The sequence below is a fragment of the Lactuca serriola genome, chromosome 8 (genome assembly GCF_051521515.1).
Source record: "Lactuca serriola cultivar US96UC23 chromosome 8, Lser_US96UC23_V15, whole genome shotgun sequence".
NCBI classification, from domain to species: domain Eukaryota; kingdom Viridiplantae; phylum Streptophyta; class Magnoliopsida; order Asterales; family Asteraceae; genus Lactuca; species Lactuca serriola.
In genome coordinates, this window is record NC_136415.1 from 74,822,679 (window position 1) to 74,848,236 (window position 25,558).

Below are 25,558 nucleotides of genomic sequence, written 5' to 3' on the forward strand. Positions count from 1 at the left end.
TTTCTGAGCCACAAGTTCTTGTGGCTTGTGAGATTTTCTTTGGAGCAAAGTGGGGTATGCCTACTTTCTTTTTGGTTAAGTTTTTTGATCGACATTTTTATTCTTAAAAATATATTCTTTTTACTCAACAAAGTGGGGGTTTCACTTTTAGTCTTTTAGAATATAATTTATATTCTTAATTTTTTGTTTTATAAAAAAATAAATAAATTACTTGAATTAGTTTCTTTCTATATGAAGATGTTTACACGTTCCTATTAGTAGTGGCATTGTCGACCTACATAAGTATACTATAATATCAATATTATGTTAACCTTAGTAAAAAAGTTTATATTATAGTAAATAATATAATGAGTTTAATCATGATATTTACGAGATCTATATTTTGAAAATAAACTTAATCCACATATTGATCAAAGCCAACAAAGTCTAAGTCGATCTCCGGAAAACTCCACTGCGTGGATGCCACTAGAGGGGAGTACATGACAATAGATTTGAACTTAATATGCTATAAAAATCAAATGTGTTGTTATTGTATTTTTTTCCTTTTTAATAATAAGAAATGAAAGAATGACTCCATATATCAATTTTGGGTTATGTAGATAAGCTAATTAACTTTATGATGAATCACGGTTGTTGTACTTTGAAAAGAGTAATCCAACTGTTATTTAATTAATTTCCTGTACTATATAAGAAACTATACAATACACATGTCATATATCATCATTTCTAAAATTTTCTTTTTTCTCCCAAACGAAACGGAATCTTAGTATCATCATCAACTTTATTAACTTTAGGTTTGATATTCCTTTACTGTACTTACAACTTCAGTTAGTTTCTTTCTTTCTCTCTCTCTCTTTTTTTTTTTTTTTTTTTTTTTTTTTTTTTTTTTTTTTAGTATTATAATTATATAGCAACTTTATTAATTTTAGGTTTGATACTCCTTTATGTTATTCATTTTTTTGGGATGATTGTAGTGCATATTGACGTTATCTTTGGTTACAACTATATTCGAGCTCTCTAATACTGTACTAGAGTTCATATAAACAACATGAGGTCATAAACACCATGTTGTGTTTATTTAGGTGAACAAAAGAACTAAATAGAGAATGAAAGAATTCTTTTGTAATGTGTACAATAATAATCCAACAATAAGAACCATGGACACTTTCCATTGTACAAGTTATGATATGAATATAGTGTCTGTATTGTAAATGTAATTTGAGCTCTGACTGACTTGTGATCTTATGCTACAATATAGAACAGTGGAAAGTGAAACGAATATGACTGAAAGTGTTAACGTATAAGTTGGTGTTTGAAATAACTTTTTAAAATAGTTTATTAGCTTTTTAGCTTTTCAAATAACTAATAAGTTAAAAAACTAGTTGAAAAATCTTAGCTCTTTAGCTTTTTAAGTCATTTTATTCCTAAAAAGAAGTTTTTGTTATTCAAATACTTTTTAAAATCATCTTTTCCTAAATGCCATAAGTTAATAAACACTTTTTTTTTAAATCATTTTTTTGCTAAAAAAAAATTAACCCAAACATGCCCTAAGTAAAACGAAATACAAAATCATTTGAGATCACTTAACAAATACTATTTTTACGATACTGACACTAATATAACAACCATTTAATTATGACTCTAAGTGAATATTTCGATACCATAAGGTTACAAAACCATATAATATGTTATGTTATTCACAAACAAGATCAAAATTCAGAATCAAATTCAAAACCATGAAAATGACTATGATATAAAGTAGAAATAGTGTATGCACCTTTCCTTTTATATAGTTTATTTTAGTTCACGGAATTGGGCTTTAAAAATATCATAATCCAAGAAGCCCACATAAGGAATCTTATTCAATATAGCACTTGACAACCATTCAAGTACTGACACCTGGAGAAACTGTCTACATTGTACTGCTTCATCCCAGCATTAAAGTCAAACAGCCAATTATGGGTCCACAATAAAAAGTTAGTGAAAAGTTCGCTCTGGTACACAACTTGGACCGTTCGTTCGTATTAGTTTCTCAAATCTCGACACGTGTCAACCTGAACGATACCGAATAATCTTTCCAATGGATTGACTTACTAAAGTCAAAGGATATGGTTACATTGTTACATCCAAGATGCCATTTTTCTACAACGCTTTATAGTATACATGAGTAACAATAAGGTGGTATTTTTGATTTTTCACCACACGTAAGTTCGTAACCATGCTCGGTAATTATTAAGTGGCATAGGTGGTTCAACGGAGCATTAGGCTATAGAGACTAATGCTTTGGAGATTCTTACACATAATTCCCACAAAAAAGATGGCCAAATGTAGGGGTGAAATTGGTACGGTACCAATTCATTTTTCTCTAAACCGTGTACGGTACCAATTATAATTGGTATAAAAAATTTGCTACCAGTACCGTACCAAGTATACTTGGTACCAATTTATTTGGTTACCAAGAAGTTTGGTTGGTACAAATTGGTAATGGTATATACCAACTTCTTTTAATTTTCTATTATAAGATTTAAAAATAAGCAAAAACATCGGGATTTTGATGGGTAGTATAGCAATTAGTTACGTAGTTTTTTTAGTTTACAAAAGAATTTTACTGAAGTAACGCTAAAGTAACGTTTTAATATTGTGTTTTAACGTGGTAATAACTATCGACTAATATGACCAAATGACTAATATAATGTTATTAAAACTGTAAGCACTAAATACAATTAATAGTTGATATATATATATATATATATATATATATATATATATATATATATATATATATATATATATATATATATATATATCAAATGAATTGGTTGGTACGGTATTGCCATGGTATTCCAATTTTTATACCATTACCATACCAACATTGATCAATTGGTACGGTACTACCAACCAAACATGTTGGCTACCAAATTTATTGGCTACCAAGTTTCTTGGTTCGGTTGGTAACATGTTGGTTGGTTTTCCATGGTACAATTTTGCCAGCCCTAGCCACATCATCTAAGCACCCTCACATATGATTCTTACTAAGATTAAAAAATATTGTTCAATATATTCTCACGAGTGGGAAAAGAGAGAGAGTGGAGAAGAAGAGTGAGATAGGGAGTAAGGGAGAAAAGAGAGAAATTGTGTAGGGCATAGCCACAATCATGAGAGCTCACAATACAAGAGGTTGGGGGTCGTGTTTGGAAGCAAATCATGTGTGACTTGGCTCACTTAACGCGTAACAAATTGAATTACTCCGTGTAGCCTTAGGCTAAAGGGTATTATTACTATATGTTCATTAGAAAAATGACAACATATCATCTTCACTAGATCCTTATTTCCACTCCACTAATCCTTAGAAATGATTATCATTCTAGTGTATATATATATATATATATATATATATATATATATATATATATATATATATATATATATATATATATATATATACAGAGTTAGGTTCAAATGTTTTCACTATCTATTGTGTGCCTGAATGATTGATTCTGGACCAATCATTTTAGTTATTTTAAGAAAATAATTAATGTTTATTAAATGTTGAAGATGTAATTAATACCTATTATATCTTCAACATGTAATATGCATTAATTACTTTCTTAAAATAACTAAAATGGTTAGTCCAGAATAAGTCATACATGCACACAATAGATAGTGAAAACAAAATAACCTAACCCTATATATATATATATATATATATATATATATATATATATATATATATATATATATATATATAGAGAGAGAGAGAGAGAGAGAGAGAGACACACACACACACACACACACCAAAACAAATAGCAATCAAGAAATAAAGTTGAAATTAAAGTTGTCAAGATCGGGATCCTACATAGGATCGTTTTTGAGTTTGCAAGATCGGGATCGGGATCTTAAGATTCCACAAAATAAAATATAATTTTAATTTATAATTTTTAACTATGAAAAATATATTAAACATTCAATTTTTAGTTCAAAAGTTATAAAAACTTCAAAATGTTAGTCATAAGTTACAACACAAAATAATAAACGGTAAATTGGTAAATGGTAAAAGACATAAAATAGTAAGAAAAAATTTATTTGCAAAATAATAATAATAATAATAATAATAATAATAATAATAATAATAATAAAATAAAAAAAATCAAGGGAAGGTAGGATCGGATCGGATCTCGATCTTACGATCCTACCTACGATCTTACCTCAAATACGATCCAAATCGTTTTTTATTCCTAGGATCATAGGAGCGTACGATCCTACGATCATGATCATTCTTTTCTTAACTCACTTAAGTAAAATTAGCACAATTAAACCAATAAACCAAAAAATTACTCCAAAATTATTGTGTAGGCCAATTAAACCAAGTTTAACCCACAAAAAAATTAGTGCAATATATCCGTTTAAATTTAACAAAGCTTAACCTTTTAGTTATAAAAGAAAGATAAATCCACTATATGCTTAACTCATGCCCCAGGAATCCCGGGGGTACGAACTAATTTTTTACTGGAGGGAAGGCCGGGGAAAAGCATAGAGCGTGTGGGCTCAGCTCTCGCACTCCTCCCATCCGCGAAGTTGAGGCGGGAGAAAAAGCACAACTCCCCGGTCTCATACGTTACCTTTCGATATTCCTCCCCCGTGACGCTCCCAAATCGATCGCTATCCTTTTCTTGCTTTCTTGTTGTCTTGAATAATTAAATGCCTTATTTCCTCTTGCTTACAGCCATCCAAGAAATTGCAGATACACCGACCTCCTGTTTTCTTCTTATTCTTCTTTCTCGTTTGTAGCCACCATTTATTGTTGCAATTCTTTTTCCTTCGAGCTTTATTCGAGAGATTTCCGACGAACTTCCTTGGAGAACATAGAAGGATATGGGAATGTTTTCATGCAACTAGTTAGAGCTTCCGTATTCATCTGTGGATAGCCATACTCCACAATACACCTACACACTAAGAGGCCGGTGTTCATGTGTAAAAATCTCCTCCACATCGGATTTCACGATTAGAAATGTACCTCATAACCTTACAAAGGAGTGAAAATGAGCATCCATCGACAATTTTTTAATATATTGTCGGAGTGAAAATGAGTATCCATAGAAAATATATTTGAAAAACAATCCAATATTTATCTTATTAAATTGTCATTTTGTTTTAGAAATATTTTATTGTGTATTAAATTATGTATATAAAATAAATAAAAAATTAAGATATATACATGACATGAAGGGATTGATATTTCTAAAAGTTAGTAAGAATATAATGGATTGTAGCCAAGTTGATGCGACCCTGAAATGACAAAAAAAAACTTGTAGTTGCACTTTGGTTTGCACAATGTTTCTAAAAGAAATTGAAATTGAAATTGAAAAAAAAACTGCTAGGAATTTGAATCCAATTTCATATCTTGTTTGGTTGACACGAAATAGAACTAGAATTAGTTCCAAATTCTATTTGTTTTGTAGAAATGAAACCGGAATCAATGTAAAATGATATAATTACATTTTTTTTTGTTTTTTTTTTCTTAATTTTACTTTATTTGCTAAGTTATATGTAGAGATGAATTATATAAATTATAAAAATAGTAAAATCTTTGTAGTGGCGGTGGTAGCGTTGGTGGTGATTGCGGTGGCGGTGTGTGGTGGTGGTTGTGTCACTATTGGTGTTGGGTAAAGGTAGTAGTGGTGGTAGCGATATTAGTGCTAGATGATGGTAGTGGTGGTGGCGACGGTAGTGGGTGATGGGAGTGGTGGTGGCGGAGGCAATAATGGTAGTGATGGTGGTTGCGGTGGAGGTGGTGGAGATGGTGGTGGCAGTGGTAGTGGTGGTGGGTGATGGTAGTGGTGGCGGCCACAATGATAGTGGTGGTGACGGTGAATGTAGTGGTGGTGGTGGTGGCGGCAGTGCTAGCAGTGCTAGCAGTGGTGGGTGATGGTAGTGGTGGTGATGGTGGTAGTGGTGGTGATGGTGGTGGCAGTGGTGACGAAGGTGGCGGGTCAGGAGGAGATTTGGTCTGCGGTGAAGGTTATTGAATCTGTTTTTGAACATTTTCTTGAACAGCTTCCTCCTGGTGAACATTTTCCCTTTTAGTTTTTCGTTCACCGTTTATGGACGAAGACCTTGGCTTCTCCACAAACTTCCCATCTTTTAACTCATGAAGGAGCCTGATCATCTTTGTAAAGCCAATTTAGGTCTTTGCATTAACATCATTATTGGTGAGGATAAAAGGATTCTTCAAGTGATCTAGAATGTCCTTAGAAACTTACAGGATTTCATCCTGAGTTTCTTTTGGAGAATTCATCGACTTGGCAACTTTAGATATTGTGGTGGAAAGAACCTATAATAAAACAAGATTGTTATTTTTGAGATTTTTGATGGTGGATTCGAGCTCTATGTATGCCATATCATATGCCTTATGGGTCATCAATCAACAATCTCATCTTGTTTTCAAGGGCCATAAAATCAACTACCAATTCTTCTTTAAGTTCCTTCACTAGCTCCTCCTCTTTCTTGATACACTCGTTATGATCTTTCTTCATCTGTTAATCAAGCGATTTTATCCCAAACTCAATGCAAAGTTGTAAGCATTGGTCTAATATTCTTTCCCCTGGTTCAATTTTTGTGATCGTTTGAGCAATTGATTCGATATTGGGAGGGATTACGATTGGCTCTTACAGTCTTTGGAGGTTAGTCACAACACTTATAATCTGATCAGCCTTGTCTTGTAGTTTAAGGAATTATTTCCTTGATATCCCAACCTTCTTCTTCTTCTTCTTCTTCTTCTTCTTCATCTTCTTCTTCTTCTTCTTCTTCTTCTTCTTCATCTTCTTCTTCTTCTTCTTCTTCTCCGGTTCCTTGGCGGCAGATTTTTGTGAGGCACTTCATTCCTCATTAGAAAGGAACATTTGAAACTCACCTTCTTGATCATTTTTATGAAATTCTTCTTCACTTAGATTGTAGCCAAAGATTGGTTCCTGATTAATTTGCACCTCAGTTCCATTCAATCCTTCCTCGTTTATCTCTGGCTCAAAGTTTTCATTGACTCTTACTACTTGAGGTCGAGTACCCTCATTTCCTCTTCGTAGGGTTTCCTCTATCATCTCCATCCAAGCTTGTGTTTTCTCTAGATCATTTGTAGTCTTCGGATTTTTAAATCGAGTGGCAAAGTAGACTAGAACAGTGCGATGTCACATCCCAAAAATTCAGGTAAAAATTTTCATTTAATAATTACAAATCTCATTCATATTTGTTTTCCACAATTCCATTACATAAAGACATTGTTCAAAAGATCAGAGTATCCCAAACAGCTAGTGCGGAAATACTGGAGAGCGCACGTTGCACCATCAATTCGGGCCCTTGCCCTTAGAACCAGAAGTACTTAAAACACCCAACAAAACTGTAAGCACACGCTTAGTGTGTTTCCCAAAACACAAAACACATAACCATATAATGCCATGCATATATACACATAGATCTGCCATGAACTCTCTCCATGGTCTTCAACCGGGATGCCATGGGCTACCCCCATGGTCTTATACCCAAGGGCCATGGGCTCCCCATCATGGTATTACCAAGTGCCATGGGCTCCCCCACTGTCTTCACGTAAATCAATACATACCAAATAACAAACCATTGCATATTCAACTATAGAAATTTCATATCAAGTAATGGGCCGGCGTTGGTGCCTTCGACCCATTGGTATAGTGAGAAGACTCACCTCAGTGTGCTGAACACAAAAGCTACTCAACTACTAGCCCAAAATCTCACACTGAACAAATATATAAACAACCCTAATTAGAATTAAGCCATAAGTTAGACAAAGGCCCAACATCTCAGGCTAAGGCTCTCCATTAAAGCCCAAATGTCTATCCTACATTAATGGGCCTAAGATCACACTCCAAACTACAATGGGCCACATGGCCCAGTAAGGTCCAATCATGACATCAATGCCCAAAACTAGAACAAAAGTCCAATAACTCTAAATGGGACCAGGCCTAAGGCTGAATAGGGCCTAATAAGCTTACAAGCCCAACGAAGCTAAACTCATCTGTGGTGCTTACGCCCAGCGTACCACATCAATATGCTTAGCATACTCAACCCTTTATCCGTACGCGCAGCGTACGCAACCTTATGCCCGACGTACAAACATTCCATGCATAAAAGTCCATTAAGTGCTTAATGCTTGAGATCTCAACATCTAAATTTAGATATGAGTCTATTAAGATGTCCTAGGGCATAAGGTTGGCAACTTTATGCCCTTGCATGCCACATAGGTCCCCATTACTTGATTTTTCCCATTAAGACTACTTTTGAGACCTTAAACTCATGCATGGTCTCATTACAACCTTCAATATGGCATCTTTATGCATCAAGCATGCTCAAGGAGCTTAGATCTAACATTCCTAGTATCTGGAGTTTCTCAAGTCACAAGAGAGGGTCCATGAACCAAAAAATGGACTTCATAACAAAACGCTAACTCAAACTAGTGAAAAATATGGCATGGTTACGACTTTTTATCTCCAGAAGTTCTTCAAGATGAACTAGATGCAGGATCTAGAAGCTTAATAACATCAAAGTCTTGATCACTACCTTCTTCTTCTTGAAACCCACTAAAAATGGCCACTAAAACACTTTTAAGCTCAAGGACTACACTCTCAAGAGAATCTAGGGATTTTAGGACGATAATAGACTATTGTGACAACTGGTAAACTTAGAGTCAAACCAAGTCAAAAGATGTACCATGTATAAGTGAATACCACATTGTAACCTTGCTGCATTAAATCACCATTAGCCATGAGGGCATGTTTATATATGTTAATATATAAATATAAATTGAAAACCCTACTTACATAAGTTATATATAAGTATATATTGAAAACATGTTGAAATAAGTTAATACAAGTCAACACAAGTCAAGGAAGTAAATCAAAAAGCATGAATTACACCCTACTATAGTAATTCGGTTGTGGGAATCAAATGGCATGGGATTTCGGTTGTTATGAATCAAAACTCCAAGCATTGGACCGAAATCAACCTCATGGAATCAATCCAAGACTGAAATCTCTAAGTTAAGACCCATTAATGCTGAAAACACCACAAGTGAGGACTGAAATCTCATTCTTGGATGAAGCTAGGACTGCAATCAATATCATTGTGTGTATGCAAGGAGATTTCGGTCATGATAGACCGAAATCACTCCCACTTAGGCCAAAAACCCCTTGAATGTTAAGATAAGGTGCCACTTGATTGGTTGAAGATGCTTTCCCAAGGTGATAAGTGCACTTACCAATGTAAATATCAACTCACTGTCACTTCTCATCACATCCTCGTATCTCATTCCTTTATATATATATATATATATATATATATATATATATATATATACACACACACGAATTGTTGGCATTTCCCAAACTCACTTACAATAAACATATTCACTTCAAATTCTCTCTCAAATATCAAGCCTCATATTCTCTCAAATAACAAGTATTCTCTCTCAAGATCAAATATCCCCTGGAGCTATATTTCTTCAAGTATTACTATAAGAAGATCATTGTAAGTTTTAAATACTCTAGTTTTTTTTTGTAAACATTTCATGATCATCCATCTTATTCACACATTAGTATGTGTTAAAACTCTTAGGATACGATCATTTTCGAGTATTCGTAGCTTGAATATTATCACCATCACTTTGTTATTAAATTACAAAGTCATATAAGGTGAGTTCATACCCCAACGTTTTCCAAATTTTTCTATGTTTTAGGGGGGAGAGGGGATACAAGTGAGACACAAGGAAAACTGTGTTAAAATACAAACCGTTACTTATCTTTTCTTATATTTTATAAACATTTTACAAGAAAATGCTAATTACGCGAAACAACGTTACAACCAAACATATAAACTTTACATGCAAAGTTGTTAAAACACAAAGATTTTCATTTCAACGAAACATACATTTTAAACTATAATAGGTATAGTTTGTGGAACAATACGCTATTTTTACCCTTTCGGGATTTAGAAATAATTATACACAAGTATAATTATTTTCATACTATACAAACACTATGAAAGGGTAACGCTTACATCTACAACAAAAAGGGTTTTCAATTTCATTTGACGTAAACCTGTTAATGAATAAATGTGTGACACATTCGGCTTCACGATACTTTTAAAAGTACTGCATTAAAGTCCTGTAATTGTAACCAGAATCTCTTGTAAGGAGAGCGTGATACTTGTGTATAGATCTATACAGGACTGACAATTCTGCACCTAAACTGTTAGCTATAGTTAGACCAACAAGTATGGGGTGACAAATTTCATAACATTCCGATGCCTGAAGAATGTCGTTGTAGGCCCACTGGGTCACTAGCATTGTTATAGTAACCCACATGGAGTATTAAAAATACATATGGTTTACGGGGCTAACAAACACTTAAATGGTTTTATATACATATAAAACTACATACACTATTTTAAGTATGGACAATTCTTATACATTTCGGTCTTGGAACATTTAAGATTACATCTCATTTTATAGAAAATATTGGATTTTATGAAACAAACACTTTCATTTTACGAACAATGGCTTACAACTCGTTTAATGGAAAGTATCGGATTTTCTGGAAATAAACACAATTACTTTACATGGAAAGGCATACATTTCCTCATACAAAATGCTTATGAACTCACCAAGTTAATTGTTGACACTTTTTCAAAACAAATTGTATTATCAGGAAATCAGTAATACATTTAATCACTAGCTTTTGAGGATGGGACGCTAAGGCACCGATTAAAAGCTCATTTTGTCATCATATTGTAATTTATTTGGAAACATGTAACTCAAGCAACAATGTAACCTTTTAAATTATATTTATCATGGTTGTGTTTGCTTTCTTTACTATTACTCAATTGTTATGATACTGTACATGACGTCATCTACCCCCGAACGTTTCCGTCGTTTTGGTTTGGGGGTGTGACAACTATGGAGGCTGACTAGGGTAAGGTCCAAGCAACATAAAACTGTTTAAATAGGGGTCTTGCCCTAAGATTAGGGTTTTAGTCCTGAGCCACGCACGCCCCACGTACTGCTTGGTACGCTCCGCGTAGGTGGTGCATGCCCGTGAACAACCTTCCCCCAGTAGGCTAAGCGTACGCCTAGCGTACATAGGGCCTTTTTGTTGGATTAGTGTCTAAGTCCATAACTATTTTGGTATGTGCTTGACCCGATGGTGCATGGTCCTTTTGGGTTGCCTTCACCAAAGCAACTTGATAGGATGAATTATGGAGAGAAAGGATTAAATATGATTTATTAATATATTATGGGAATAATATATTAAAGGAGAAATCATATTGTTTAATTAATATTAGTCAATAATTAATTGGTAATTAGTTTTGTGACTAAAAGAGATTAATTAAACTTAAGGGACTGGAATTGTAATTATAAGAGAATTGCAATTTGGGCCATAGATTGCCTTTTATTATACGGTGGACGAATTCTATGGGGGAAGCCCATATGAAATCGTCCAAGGCCTTAAGGAAAGGAGTCCATGGGTTGTTTAGGGCTTAAGCAACCAAATTAGGGTTTCCTTGTTAGATAACCCTAATTGCCTCACTATATATAGATCCCTTAAGGACCAAAAACGTGGACAAGCTTCTTGCTAGGGTTTCACACGAGTTTTGGTAGCCTCCATCCTCTCTCCTCTTCATCCTCTTGCTTATGGTGTTTGTGAACCATTAGAGGAGTGACACTTGTGACTCTAAGCCTTCCAAAGTCAATACAAGGAGATTTGGGATTGTTATTGCTACAAAACAATCAAGGTAACATTATAAACCTATTCTCATGTTAATATGATTATTTGAATGCTAGAATTAGGGTTTATAGTCTTGGATAACTTGCATGTACAATAGAGAAACCTAGATCCAAGCATTAGGGTTTGTATGAGCACATAGGATGTTCTTAGGACCAAAACCCATCAGTGGTATCAAAGCCTAGACTGGTTTCTATTGTATTGATGCATTATATGTTTGAAAAATTTCGATTTTTGGTGTTCTGGAGGCTGGACTCGCCGAGTCCATAGATGAACTCGCCGAGTCCAAGGTGACTCGACGAGTCCATGCCTGACTCGGCGAGTCGGCTGGTCAGATGGAGGGAAAACCGGGATTTCTTGCTGTTTTTGCTTAAGGATAGTTGCCTTATCATATTAGATCAATATAAATCCGATTTTATGATATATTTAACTATATTCTTGATCTAATTGAAGATATTTATCAATTAATAAGATAATTGTTTCCTTATGTGATAATTGATTAATTATTTTGATTAAAATTGGTAAATTGTTTTGCAAGAAATCATTAAATAAATCAAATATGGATAATTATGTAATTAATTGTTAATTTAGATTATTTGTTATTTGATCCTTATGTTATGAAATGTTTCATATTTTCCCCTTAGGTTTTATAGTTTAAATTTGAACCCAAAAGTTTTGTTGTTTTGAAATTTAAATAGTTAAAACCCAAATGTTTTGAAATGTTTCAAAACTTGCCCTCAAGTTTTGGAATTTAAAAGTTGATTAAAAGTTTAATTAGGAATGATAAATTCTAAAACTCTAGTATTGTTTTGGAAAAGTTCAAATCACACCCCTATGGTTTTATTAATTAATTAAGGTGTATAATTAAAAGAGGTTTAATAAATCCATAAAAGTTTAGGTTTACAATTTAATTGAATTAAAAGTATAATTGTTAAATTAGACCACCTAGTATTTTGAAAGTATAAAATACACCCTATACTATATATAACATTAAAAGTCTAACATTATATATATGTATGAGTAAAAGTCAGTCTTACCGTTAGTAGGCCTCATTCACGAAGCTGGTCTATAAGGGGTGTTTAAGGAAATTGCCTATAAAATGGCGATGGAATGGGTATCCACTCTTACCCACCGCACTCTTGACTAGTGGAGGGTCGTTAGCCGAACGGGTAGGATAGGACGAAAACCTTCCATTATAAGTATAATGAATTACAAAAGTAACTAAATGTTTTCATAAAATTCCCAATCTTAGTTACTTAGGCAAAAGTGAATTGATGCAATTCCATGAAATTACACTTTGTGCCCTTGCGAAGACGTTAGTGGAGCGTGTGTGGTTTACCGGCACACTAAATGGTTCTAAGCAAAGGTAGCAAAGGGTGACTCAATGTTTTTCATAGTTCGGTGGAGCATGTATGGTTTACTGGCACATCGAATAGGTGACTGTAACATGTGAGGGCACCATGTAAGTTTGCATGGTTATTCACACCCGCTTTGTGATCCTTGGCATCCCAGTCACAAACAAGAGGGGCATATCGAGATTTAAACATGCCAATGAAATGTTCAATGAATCTCAAAGGATCTAGGAGTTTTCATAGATTTAAAACTTAAATTTCTTTTTCATTTTTCATGGTGGAAATTAATGAATCGTCGTTCACTTACCTTCAAATATTCTACAATTAGGGTTACGACATCCCTCTCCCGAGTTGTGGAATATTGTGTTGGGTCCTAGCCTTAGTATCTCATTTGGGTGATTTACTAAGGACTCAATCTATCAACTAACTTGAATTCGTTTTCTCCCATTTTGTAGATGTCAGAGTTCAACAACTATGGTTTTCCCAAATCCCGTGGAACAAGCCTTCCACATGAAGATGATATTCCACGATTCGATCGAGGAACAAGAGATCATGCTTCACTTCCTCCTCCTCCTCAAATTATTCTCCCTAACCCACAAGTTCAAAGGCTTGAAAAGTTCAAGATCACTCAAGCCCTTTTGGCAAGTAAACATAAAGAAGGAAAGCCGGTGTGTGCACACGTCCTAGGGATGAAGTCACACATTGATAGGTTAAGAATGTTGGGATCCGTTGTCTGTGAGGAAATGGCTGTTGATTGGGTTCTTCAGTCATTTCCTAACTCATATAGTGAGTTCGTAAGAGAGTACTATATGATGAACTACGACGTGACCCTTATAGATCTCACCTGTATGCTTATTGCTACTGAATCAACAATGGTTTGGCGCAATAGAAAAGCAAAGTTGATTGGTGAATCTGCCTTCAAGACCTCTATGGATATAGACAATGGCAACGAAAGACATGCTATGATCGAAAAGTTTGATCATAAGAGAAAGGCAATGTCTAAAGTAGTTCCATGTCATGTTCCAAAAGAGTCAATTTGCTTTTATTGCCAAGAGAAAGGGCATTGGAGACGAAGTTGCCCCATTTACCTAAGAGATCTAAGAGATGGGAGAGTCGAAATGTATGGCTCTAATATAGGTAAAATCCATTAACTAACTCTTTTAATCTTCTATTCCAGATTCTTAATACATAATGTGATAAGATTACAATTGATGTTTTGTAGGATCGAAGAAAAGAAAGGAAGCTTAAGGGAAGAAGTGAGCAAAATCTAACCGTCAAGAAATGGATTTCGATCGCATTACTTGAAGATTAGATTATTGAGCTACTACTTGGAGTTAGAATAAGATTGCTAAGAAAGATGTATTAGCATAGTTTTTCAATGAATTGCATTGTAAGGACAAATTTTTCCGCAATAATATAAATTTTGATTTTGTATTATTTATTTATCCTTGCAATGGCGTGTATGAAAATTGATTAGCAATAATGGATTTGATTCTTAATTATGGAAATGTCAAAAATTTACCAAATAAGGAAAGTTTCTCATCACCCAAGTTTCAATTGGACAGAAACTTGGAATCATGACACTTGGTTGCACGATGAATGAGAAATTTCATATTTGGAAACTAGACTAATTCATTGACAAAGTGTCAAGTGAAGAACTAGGAGATTGAGCACACAAAGTTGCGTGTTGATCAAGTCCACCATAAGAGTAACAATGATATTCGTCATGATTTACTAAAGGGTTAATAAATATGATTATACTTACAAGATTAAGTGTAATTATGAATTGATTGAAAAAGTTTAAATCAATAGCAGAACGAATAAGAAGAATCAAGCAGGCAGAAAGATAAAACTTTCTCCATTCTAAGAAGAAGGGAGAGTACCTTTTATGCTTTATGATATGTCTTAATGATTAAGAACCATATCTCAATTGATTCTCTAAGTGAGTGTTAGTACAATTGTATGTTTAAGAAGAGGAATCAAGAATTGAAGAAATGGTTAAATCAAGAGGTCAATCATACTTCGTTCCAAAACAAGTCTTAAAGTTAAGATTGTGACATTGAGTGATAAGTATTAAGAAGGTTTATAGCATTCATCAAATATGGAAAAGTTGTGATGTCTTGGATAAGACAAAGACCAACTAGGATCAATTTATGAAATGTTTTGATAAATACTACGCTAACTCTTGAAAAATTGTTTGTCAAGAAATGTTTATTGACAAGAGAATCTTATATGTCAAGGAGTCAGTGGGAGTCTTAATGGTTTGAAAGGGTTCGAGAACAAATCAAATAAACCTTATAGGTCATCACTAGCACACGAGTTGAAGTTTACAACCTATCGTGATGACATTATTTTGTTTCTGTGCCAAATCCAATCGAGTTAATTATGCATGTGAGTCCTATGAGTTCTCATTTGAATGCATAAAAGGCAAGGACCTTGATCAATGGAAAGTACATTGATAAGAAAAGGTGAGCTGCTTAACTACTTGGAAGACATGGTGGGCAGCTGTGCTACCATAATGGCAAGAAATCGAGATCAAGAAAGTTCGATCCATATGAGTTTGAATTTGTCGTAAACTTTGGTTTTGACAAATTCACATGGATAGGAACAAATACACCGTTTAAATCTAAGTGTCATAAGATTTCCTCCTTCATGAAAATGATTGTGAGGAAATGCTTTCACTAAGAAAGATTTTAAGAAGATAGTAATTGTGAAATTGTATTCTCGAATTCGATTATGGTTACGGTATCCCTTTCCATGATTTGAATTGTGAGGTTTGGCAATTAGTCTTAGTTGTTTAGACACACATATGAACTATCTAAGGCAAAGGTGTATAAATTTAAGAGGCCTTGATAAAAGATTATCAAAGCATTAAGTATTAGAAACATGGATTTAAGAAATTCAATAGGTATTGTTTTTCTGAAAGTTAAGATGTTTATGAATACATGTCGAAGCTAGTGGGAGCATAAGTGTTATGTTTTATAATAATCATCATGATAGTGGGAGCATAAATGTTATGATTTTATGATTATTAAGGCACGTATTGCAAGTTGGAAATATTAATTATAGAAAACAAGAGTTATACCTTGCAGAGTCGTAAGGGTTGTAAAGTTGTTTTGCTATAATTAAGGGAGAGAATATTATGCTTCATTTCAAATCTAAAGGCTTAGGTTGTGGAATGTTAATAAATTTAGTCAAAGGTACATAGTGTGTTCTTAAACTTTCGATTATGATTACGACACTCCTCTTCACAATACGAATTTTGAGAACATAGCAAATAAAGTATTATGGCAGAAGATTGATAAAGTATCAAATCTTTATGTAAGACATTATGCATCGTGTCCCATACGCTTCGGGTATAGGATTGATTGCGAATGCTATAATATTTGACCATTCTAAAATTTTCCAAATGTCTAGCGCATTTAGAGGGAAAAAGGACTAGAATCGGTTTTGACTAAAATAATTAAACAACTATCAAAGGACAATCCAAAGTTCGACGAGGATTGGTCGCTTGTGAGTAGTTGGAAGTATATTATTGGAAAATATGGAAATGTTTCCATATTGGATGGACCATATCGACATCATTACGAATAGATAAGATTCTATTAAGAATGAGTTGTCATATGGAAAATATGGAAGCGTGTCCATATTGTGAATTGAATATGGAAGATCCATGTCTAGATTAGAAACTTTTATGCAAAAGGATGTTCAAAGGAATGTACTTTGAGTGAGAGACATCATATCTAAGGAATTGTTTTGTAACAATCTTCGATAAAAGACTTTGTAATATCATTGGCAATAGTCTTTGTGACTTTGGTGTAGTGACATTATGAAAGGATAAGTTGCATAGAATGTTAGAATCTAGCATATTCTATAAGTAGCAAGAATTTGATATTATTTCACTTATGAAAATGATTTGGAGTTGTGAAATGAGAATGATTGGAAATGTGTTCAATGTGATCTATTTCACAAAGTAAGAACCATAGGTAAACATTGTGTGCATGCTAGGAGCATGGGACAAGTGTTGTAATTCAAGTAAGAAGTTGATTACCCGAAACGACAAATAATGAGTAATCAATATGGTGATAAATAAAAGGTGTTTTATTTATACTCAAAGGTTTGAGGACATATGGGATAAGTGTTATTCTTGTGTTTCACATTTGCATGTTTTGACTTCCAGAATAATTGAGTTTATTAAGAATAATCGAATTATTCGAATGGGCCACAGTCGTTCATATGTTGGAAGTAGATATGAATGAAGACTGTCGTGAATTGGTGTGTGGATTGTCTAAAGAGCATTAGACATAAGCAAATGTTTGCTGCAACGTTCATGAGTGCTTATGAATGTGATTTGAGCATTGATTAAACCCACGCTCACTTGGATCACTCCATGAATTGTATCACGAGTGATTAGTGAGATGATAACATCATATATTCTTGAAACCGTGATGTGTGAGTTGTATCTTGCGAATCGGTGGCACATTGATAATATGTAAACGCACTAGTAACTTGGTGTTATAAAACATATTATTGTGTGTGATTCGGTGAGTAAGTGCAAGCAAGCATTGTATCAAAGTTTATCCGTTCCTTTTATCCAACGTAGGATAAAAGCGATATCTTTGGGCCCCTCGATGATTTAGTGATGACAAACGTAAATGCTCGACCGGGCTAGGGCTAATTTGATTTGTTGAATTAGTCAGTCGTCATAAATCGGGAATCGAGATATAGTACAAAGAGAATGATTTGAAATCATATCTCATATGATATCTAGAATGGAGGAATATATGATCCCTTATCTTAAGGACACGCGTATCTGATAAGATCAGAGTTGACAACAGCTTTGGAAGGCTACGATTGCAGATCAGGATCTGAAGTCATACGCATAATAGTTATTAGACTTATCCAAGTGGGAGACTGTTGGATTAGTGTCTAAGTCCATAACTATTTTGGTATGTGCTTGACCCGATGGTGCATGGTCCTTTTGGGTTGCCTTCACCAAAGCAACTTGATAGGATGAATTATGGAGAGAAAGGATTAAATATGATTTATTAATATATTATGGGAATAATATATTAAAGGAGAAATCATATTGTTTAATTAATATTAGTCAATAATTAATTGGTAATTAGTTTTGTGACTAAAAGAGATTAATTAAACTTAAGGGACTGGAATTGTAATTATAAGATAATTGCAATTTGGGCCATAGATTGCCTTTTATTATAAGGTGGACGAATTCTACGGGGGAAGCCCATATGAAATCGTCCAAGGCCTTAAGGAAAGGAGTCCATGGGTTGCTTAGGGCTTAAGCAACCGAATTAGGGTTTCCTTGTTAGATAACCCTAATTGCCTCACTATATATAGATCCCTTAAGGACCAAAAACGTGGACAAGCTTCTTGCTAGGGTTTCACATGAGTTTTGGTAGCCTCCATCCTCTCTCCTCTTCATCCTCTTGCTTATGGTGTTTGTGAACCATTAGAGGAGTGACACTTGTGACTCTAAGCCTTCCAAAGTCAATACAAGGAGATTTGGGATTGTTATTGCTACATAACAATCAAGGTAACATTATAAACCTATTCTCATGTTAATATGATTATTTGAATGCTAGAATTAGGGTTTATAGTCTTGGATAACTTGCATGTACAATAGAGAAACCTAGATCCAAGCATTAGGGTTTGTATGAGCACATAGGATGTTCTTAGGACCAAAACCCATCACTTTTAGCATAGAAAAATTCGTTCAAGGGGGAAAAAGTAATTACCTCAACTTCGATCATTACAAATCTTCCCCACTTGTATTAGAATTCATCCTTGAAGTCTGTTGATGCAAATAGATCTGGATAGTGAGCTCTCATCTTGGCCTCTGGCTCCCAAGTCCATTCGAAGCCCCTCCGGTGCTGCCATTGCACCTTTATTAGCTTCACCACCTTCTTCCGTAGAGCTTTAGTTTTCTATCCAAAACTGCAATGGGCTTCTCAACATAGTTCAGGCTCTCATCCACCTAAATATCATCCAATGAAATAACCATAGCTTCATCGGATACACACTTCCGCAGTTGAGAAACATGAAAGGTTTTACGGATCTGACTCAACTCATGATCAGGGAGATCCATACGATATGAAACCTTGCCAACTCGGGCAGAGATCCTGAATAGACCAATAAATTGAGGTACCAACTTGTCCCTCTCCCGGAAGTGGATGACACCCTTCCAGAATGACGCCTATAGTAGCACAAAGTCCCCCACCTGTAGCTCGAGATCCGATTGGCGTCAGTCAGCATAGCTTTTCTAGCGACTCTACGCAACTCGCAACCTATCATGCACCTACTGAATCAACTCCGTGGTCTTAAGAACCACTTCGGTGCTTCCCATGACTCGATGGCTAACCTCCCCCTAACAAACTTGAGTCTTACACCTCCAACCATACAACATCTCGAATGAGGGTCGATCAATACTAGCATGATAACTGTTGTTGTAAGAGAACTCTGCTAGTGGAAGGTAGGTATCCTAACTTCCTCCAAATTCTAACACGCATGAACGAAGCATATCCTCGAGCGTATGGATCGTCCACTCACTCTGACCATCAGTCTGGGGGTGGTAAGCCGTGTTGAAATGCAACTGAGTACCCAACTCCTCATGAAACTTCCTCCAGAATATGGAAGGGAATCGAACATCACAGTCCGAGACCACAGACACCGGCACTCTGTGCTTGACCACCACCTCTCGTACATAGATATTTTCTAATTTCTCGGCGGAGATACTCTTGGAAATCAGAGTAGAATGAGAACTCTGGTTAACCTCTCCACAATAACCCAAATGGAATCAACACCCTGCGCCGTCCTAGGTAACTTCGAGATAAAGTCCATTGTGATCTTCTCCCATTTCCACATGGGGATGGGTAACGGTTGAAGCTTGTTGTGAGGCCTCTAATGCTTAATTTTGACCTTCCTACAGGTCAAACACCGCTCAACAAACCAAGCAACTTCCCGCTTCATGTAGGGCTAATAGTAGCTCGATCTCAAGTCTTGATACATCTTTGTGGCTGCCGAATGGTTAAAAAACTTGGACTTATGCACCTCCTTTAAGATTTTTTGCCTTACTCCACAAAATGTCGGAACCCAAATCCCGCCACATTAAGTCAATAATACTCGACTGTCTCGAACAAATAATGGAATCTACCCCTGAATTCACCCAGTCTTCCAATTCTCCTTTTTCAGTACCTCCACCTGTGCCCCCTTGATCATATCCATCAAAGGTGAGGTAACCGTCATCCTCAAGAAAATATCTCGAATCGGAGCACCTGCCATTTTATGGCTGAAAGCATAGGCCACCACACTGGAATTCCTGGGATGATACAAAATCTCGCAGTCATAATCTTTCACCACATCTAACCATCCCCTCTACTACATATTCAGATTATGTTGATCCATCAAATACTTCAAACTCTTGTGATCAGTGAAGATGGTGCATTGAACTCCATATAAATAATGCCTATAAATATTGAGGGCAAATACTACTGCCCCAAATCCCAAGTCATGTGTGGGGAAATTCGCCTCATGAGGTATCAACTGTCTCGAGGCGTAATCTTTCACCACATCTAACCATCCCCTCTGCCGCACATTTAGATTCTGCTGATCCATCAAATACTTCAAACTCTTGTGATCAGTGAAGATGGTGCTTCAAACTCCATATAAATAATACCTCCAAATCTTGAGGGCAAATACCACTTCCCTAAATTCCAAGTCATGAGTGGGGTAATTCGCCTCATGAGGCTTCAATTGTATTGAGCCGTAAGCAATCACATGAGCCCTTTGCATCAGAACAACTCCTAAGCCCCAAATAGAAGTGTCACAATACACTAAAAAATCATCCAATCCCTCGGGTAGCTCCATAATTAGGGCCTCGCATAATTTCTGTCTCAAGGTCTCGATTGCCAATTGTTGATCTGGAGCCCACCAAAAGGTCACACTATTCTTGGTCAAATGGGTCAAAGGTACGATAATCTTTGAGAAATCCTAGATAAATCTTCGATAGTACCCCACTAGACCCAAGAAACTCCGGATCTCGGATGCGTTTTTCGGAACCTCCCAATGCATTATTGCCTCAATCTTGGCTGGATCTACTAAGATACCCTCTTAGTTGACGATGTACCCCAGAAACTACACCTCACGCAACCAAAACTCGGATTTGGAGAATTTGGCATATAGCCTCTCCTTCCTCAAGTTCTCCAACACCTCCCTCAAATGCTGCTCGGGCTGCTGCATGGTCTTAGCATAGGCCAAGTATCATCAATGAAAACGATCATAGAATGATCCAACATCGTCTTGCAAACCCGGTTCCTAAGATCCATGAACGCTGCCGGAGCATTGGTGAGCCCAAATGGCATCACCACAAACTCGTAATGACCATGACGAGTTCTGAAAGTAGTCTTCGGTATATCATTATCACTGATCCTCATCTAATGATAGACCAACTGAAGATCAATCTTTGAAAACCAAGATGCACCCTGAAGCTAATCAAATAAGTCATCAATCCTAAGAAGAGGATAACGGTTCTTCACCGTTATCTTGTGCTGCTCCCGATAATCAATACACATTCTGTGTGACCCATCCTTCTTTTTCATGAACATGATCGGTGCTCCCTACGGGGAACTACTCGAAAGAATAAATCCCATGTCTAGTAGATCCTGAAGCTACATAGGCAACTCCTGCATCTCAGGCGGAGCTAGACGATATGACGCCTTGGCTATCGGAGCCGCACCAGGCATCAAATCAATACGGAACTCCATTTACCTCTCGGGAGTCAACCCAGACAACTCCTCTAGAAATACATCAGGAAAATCTCGCACAATAGGTACCCTGCTGATCTCTAACATGGCCTCTACCCTCGTATCCAAGACATAAGCCAACAAACCAAAATAACCCTGATGAAGGAGTCTCCTAGCCCTTACAGCCGAATAGAGGGTTGGCCCATGCCAGACTCTCTATCCATGGATAACCAGTTCTCCCCCACTTGGGGTTCAAACTCTCACCAGTTGATGCTCGCAATCTATCATGCCCCCACTAGTCCCCAACCAGTCCATCCCGATGATTACTTTCAATCCTCTCAAAGGAATCGGAACCAAATCAATAGGAAAACTCTCGCCAAACAAATTCAAAACATTCCCCCGAATACCCTCGCCACGCTCACGGCACAATCATTTGCAATCTCCACTTCGAGTGGGGAATCCAAGGTTCCTAGGGCATCTCGAAACTTCTTGCGGAATGCGAGAGATACAAATGATCGGATACCTCCCGAATAAAAAAGAACATGAGCCGACAATCCATTGAACAAAAAGGTCGATGTACAAGATCATAACAAGATGAGAATAACAATAAAATAGATCAGACATAAATATATTACATATCAGCGATGATGTCTGGTGTTGCTTGGGCCTCCTCTGTGGTCGATGGAAATGCATGAATCTTCACCGTACGAGCCTCCGCCTTGACCGGACGGCCATTAGTAATCTTCATTGCGGACGGCACAGGCATCGCCACTGATCCTCCCATCAACATTGGACAATCGACCTTTTTATGGCCAGTCTGGTCGTAGTGAAAACAAATCAAGCCCTTCTTGGGGCAATCCCTGCTTATGTGGCCCGACTAGCCACAAGCATAACATGCCATGCCTGCCACCCGACAAGCTCAACTGTGTTGGCCCCTGTTGGGAGGATCGGAGGTCTTAGGCTTTTTAGCCTGACCCACTACTTCCTGAAACTGCTCTGGCTTCCGCTTCGTCTGGAGCTCCAACTCAATTTCCTTTCCTGGGCCTTCTCCCCCAATTAATTCAGGTTCTTTCACCCTGAAAAGCTCACAAACTCATGGATATCATCCCTCATCATGGAATGATACCTCGTCTTCTTCATCTCCTCATCCACAACGTACTGTGGAACCAATAGTGCCCTCTCCCGGAACTTGGCGGTTGTCTCTGCCATAGTCTCTATAGTCTGCTGCAAATCCCGAAACTCAGTTACCAAACGCTGCACCTCAATGGCCAATTCAAACTCCTGATCAAACCTCCTCACAAAGTCCACCCATGTCATCTCATCCACATCCGCCGTTCCCACTTTACGGGTAACCTCCTCCCACCAGTCTTGCGCCAGATCCCTCAACGTACAAGATGCGAAGCTTACCTTTGCTGCCTCGGGAAAAAACCTCGTGCGCTGGGCCTTGTCCATGTATGTCACCCGGGCATCGACTAGTAATGGGGTCCCTGAACCTAAAGAACCGAGGCACATCACATGCCTTGAACTCCCGAAACAAGGGAACTCGATCCCCCATCTGACCTACAACAATCTCGGCTCGAAAAGACCTGTGTAACATCCAGAATTTCAGGTATATTATTGTGTGTTTAATTTATGATACTTATGGAGTGACTCGACGAGTTGTGACTCAAACTCGTCGAGTGGAGTCGAGTTGTCCGCATAGGATTAATGAATGGACTCGAAAAGTCAGAGAGCCGAATCGCCGAGTTGGTGCTGGGCCGAGAAACCCTAATTTCCTAGGGTTGGGGCCTATAAAAGGGAACTTATGCCCCCATTTTTGCCGCACCAGCTGCCTAACCCTGTTGTGTGAAACCCTAAACGAGTGTAGTGAGGTAAGAGAGTCTCTAAGATAGCATTGAAGGATTTTAGTGCATCTTTGAGGAGGAAGAGGAGTTTATTCAATAAGCAACAAGAAGGAGATGTTAGGGTTCAGGCCATTTTATCCAGAGCTTCAAGAGGATGGTAAAAAGCTTGAACCTTTCCCCTTTATTTGGTTAGATCTCATGAGTTGAGAAGTTAGGGTTTTCATCACATTATTTAGGACTTCGAGAATACTAAGTTATCTAGAGGTTTAAACCTTAGATCTAGACCTTGTGAGGTCTTTAGAGCCCAAAAGTCCCAACTTTATTCATCCATATGAGGAGTATAGTGTTTAACACCTTATGAGAACATGTATTGGTAGTTTGGAGCAAAACCACCATGTATGAGTGTAAAGATCGAAGCTTTACGTGACAATCGAGCATTAGGATGGTAGATCTAGTGTTTAGAGTGATAGATCTGCCTTCAATTGTCTGAAAGAGAAATCAGAAATGAAGGGACTCTCCGAGTCCATAGCCTGACTCAATGAGTCGGTGAGGGTTTGTCCCGATGAGCTTGATCGTGTGATAACTCGGCGAGTTGGGGGTTAACTCAATGAGTTGAGCTGGACTTTCTTGATACTTCTGAGGAAACAAGGGGACTCGACGAGTTGCAAAAGTGCACTCGATGAGTCGGGTCAAAAATGGACTATTGACTCGAGTTTGACTTTTGTTGACTTTAGGGTTTGGTCGTCATGATTAATGGAGACCATGGAGGGGTAAATTGGTCTTTTACCCAAATCAAGAGTTAGAGAGAGAAGAATAACATTTGGTTACTTAGAGTCAAGAATTGAGTATTAATTAGTGATATTTACTCTATGTGTTAGGCGGTGGCTGGTTCGAGATTCGAGTTCGAGGATAATTGCTTGCTTGCTTGCAAGGCGAGTCTTCTCATTATACTTTACCTAGAGTGGTAATTCTTATGTAACTAGAGGGTTTTATGTGTTTATATTGAGTACTCTGACATCTTGTATTATGTCTATGTGATTTATGCTGTGTATTATTCTATGCTTATTGAGTTAGGACCGGAGGGTCCACCCAAGTTATGGGACCCGAGGGTCCCACTGAGACACACTGACCGGAGGGTCTTATTGTGTTATAGCCTCGAGTGGCTAAGGAGATATATGTGGTATTTTGGGGAACTTACTAAGCTTCGTGCTTACCGTGTTATGTGTCATGTGTTTCAGGTTTTCTCAGGATCGCGGGAAGCCACCGACTTGATTGTACACAGTAGTGAAAGAGTTATGTTTTGAGGATCCTGGATTTTTATCAAACAATTCTAGAGTTGCGATTTGTAAATTAAATAAATGAGATTTTTGTGAAATGTGTTATAAGAATTATGCGATTTTAAATGAACAATTTATTTGAAAATTTACGGTGTTACAAGTTGGTATCAAAGCCTTGGTTTGAGGGATTCGGATACACCTTTGGGTATGTATGGACTCAAACTGGGGAATTGATAAAAATTTTCAAAAGAAATGATTTTTTTAAAACAAACAAGAGTTTCTAAGAGAAAACGAGAATGAGGAGTGTGTACAATCAGCCAGAGCCCAAACGGCGATTTCCCAAAGTACCCTTACTTAGTTGTGTTATGAGTTATTATTGAGATATTAGTGATGCATGATAGGAAATAGGCTAGGTATTTCATATTTTAGGGCTAGAGTTGCCTGATTTGTGATGTCTTAGCCTAGGAATTTTGCTATCTGTGATGTGTTTGAGTATGTGCAGAGTAAGTGTATCCAACAGGA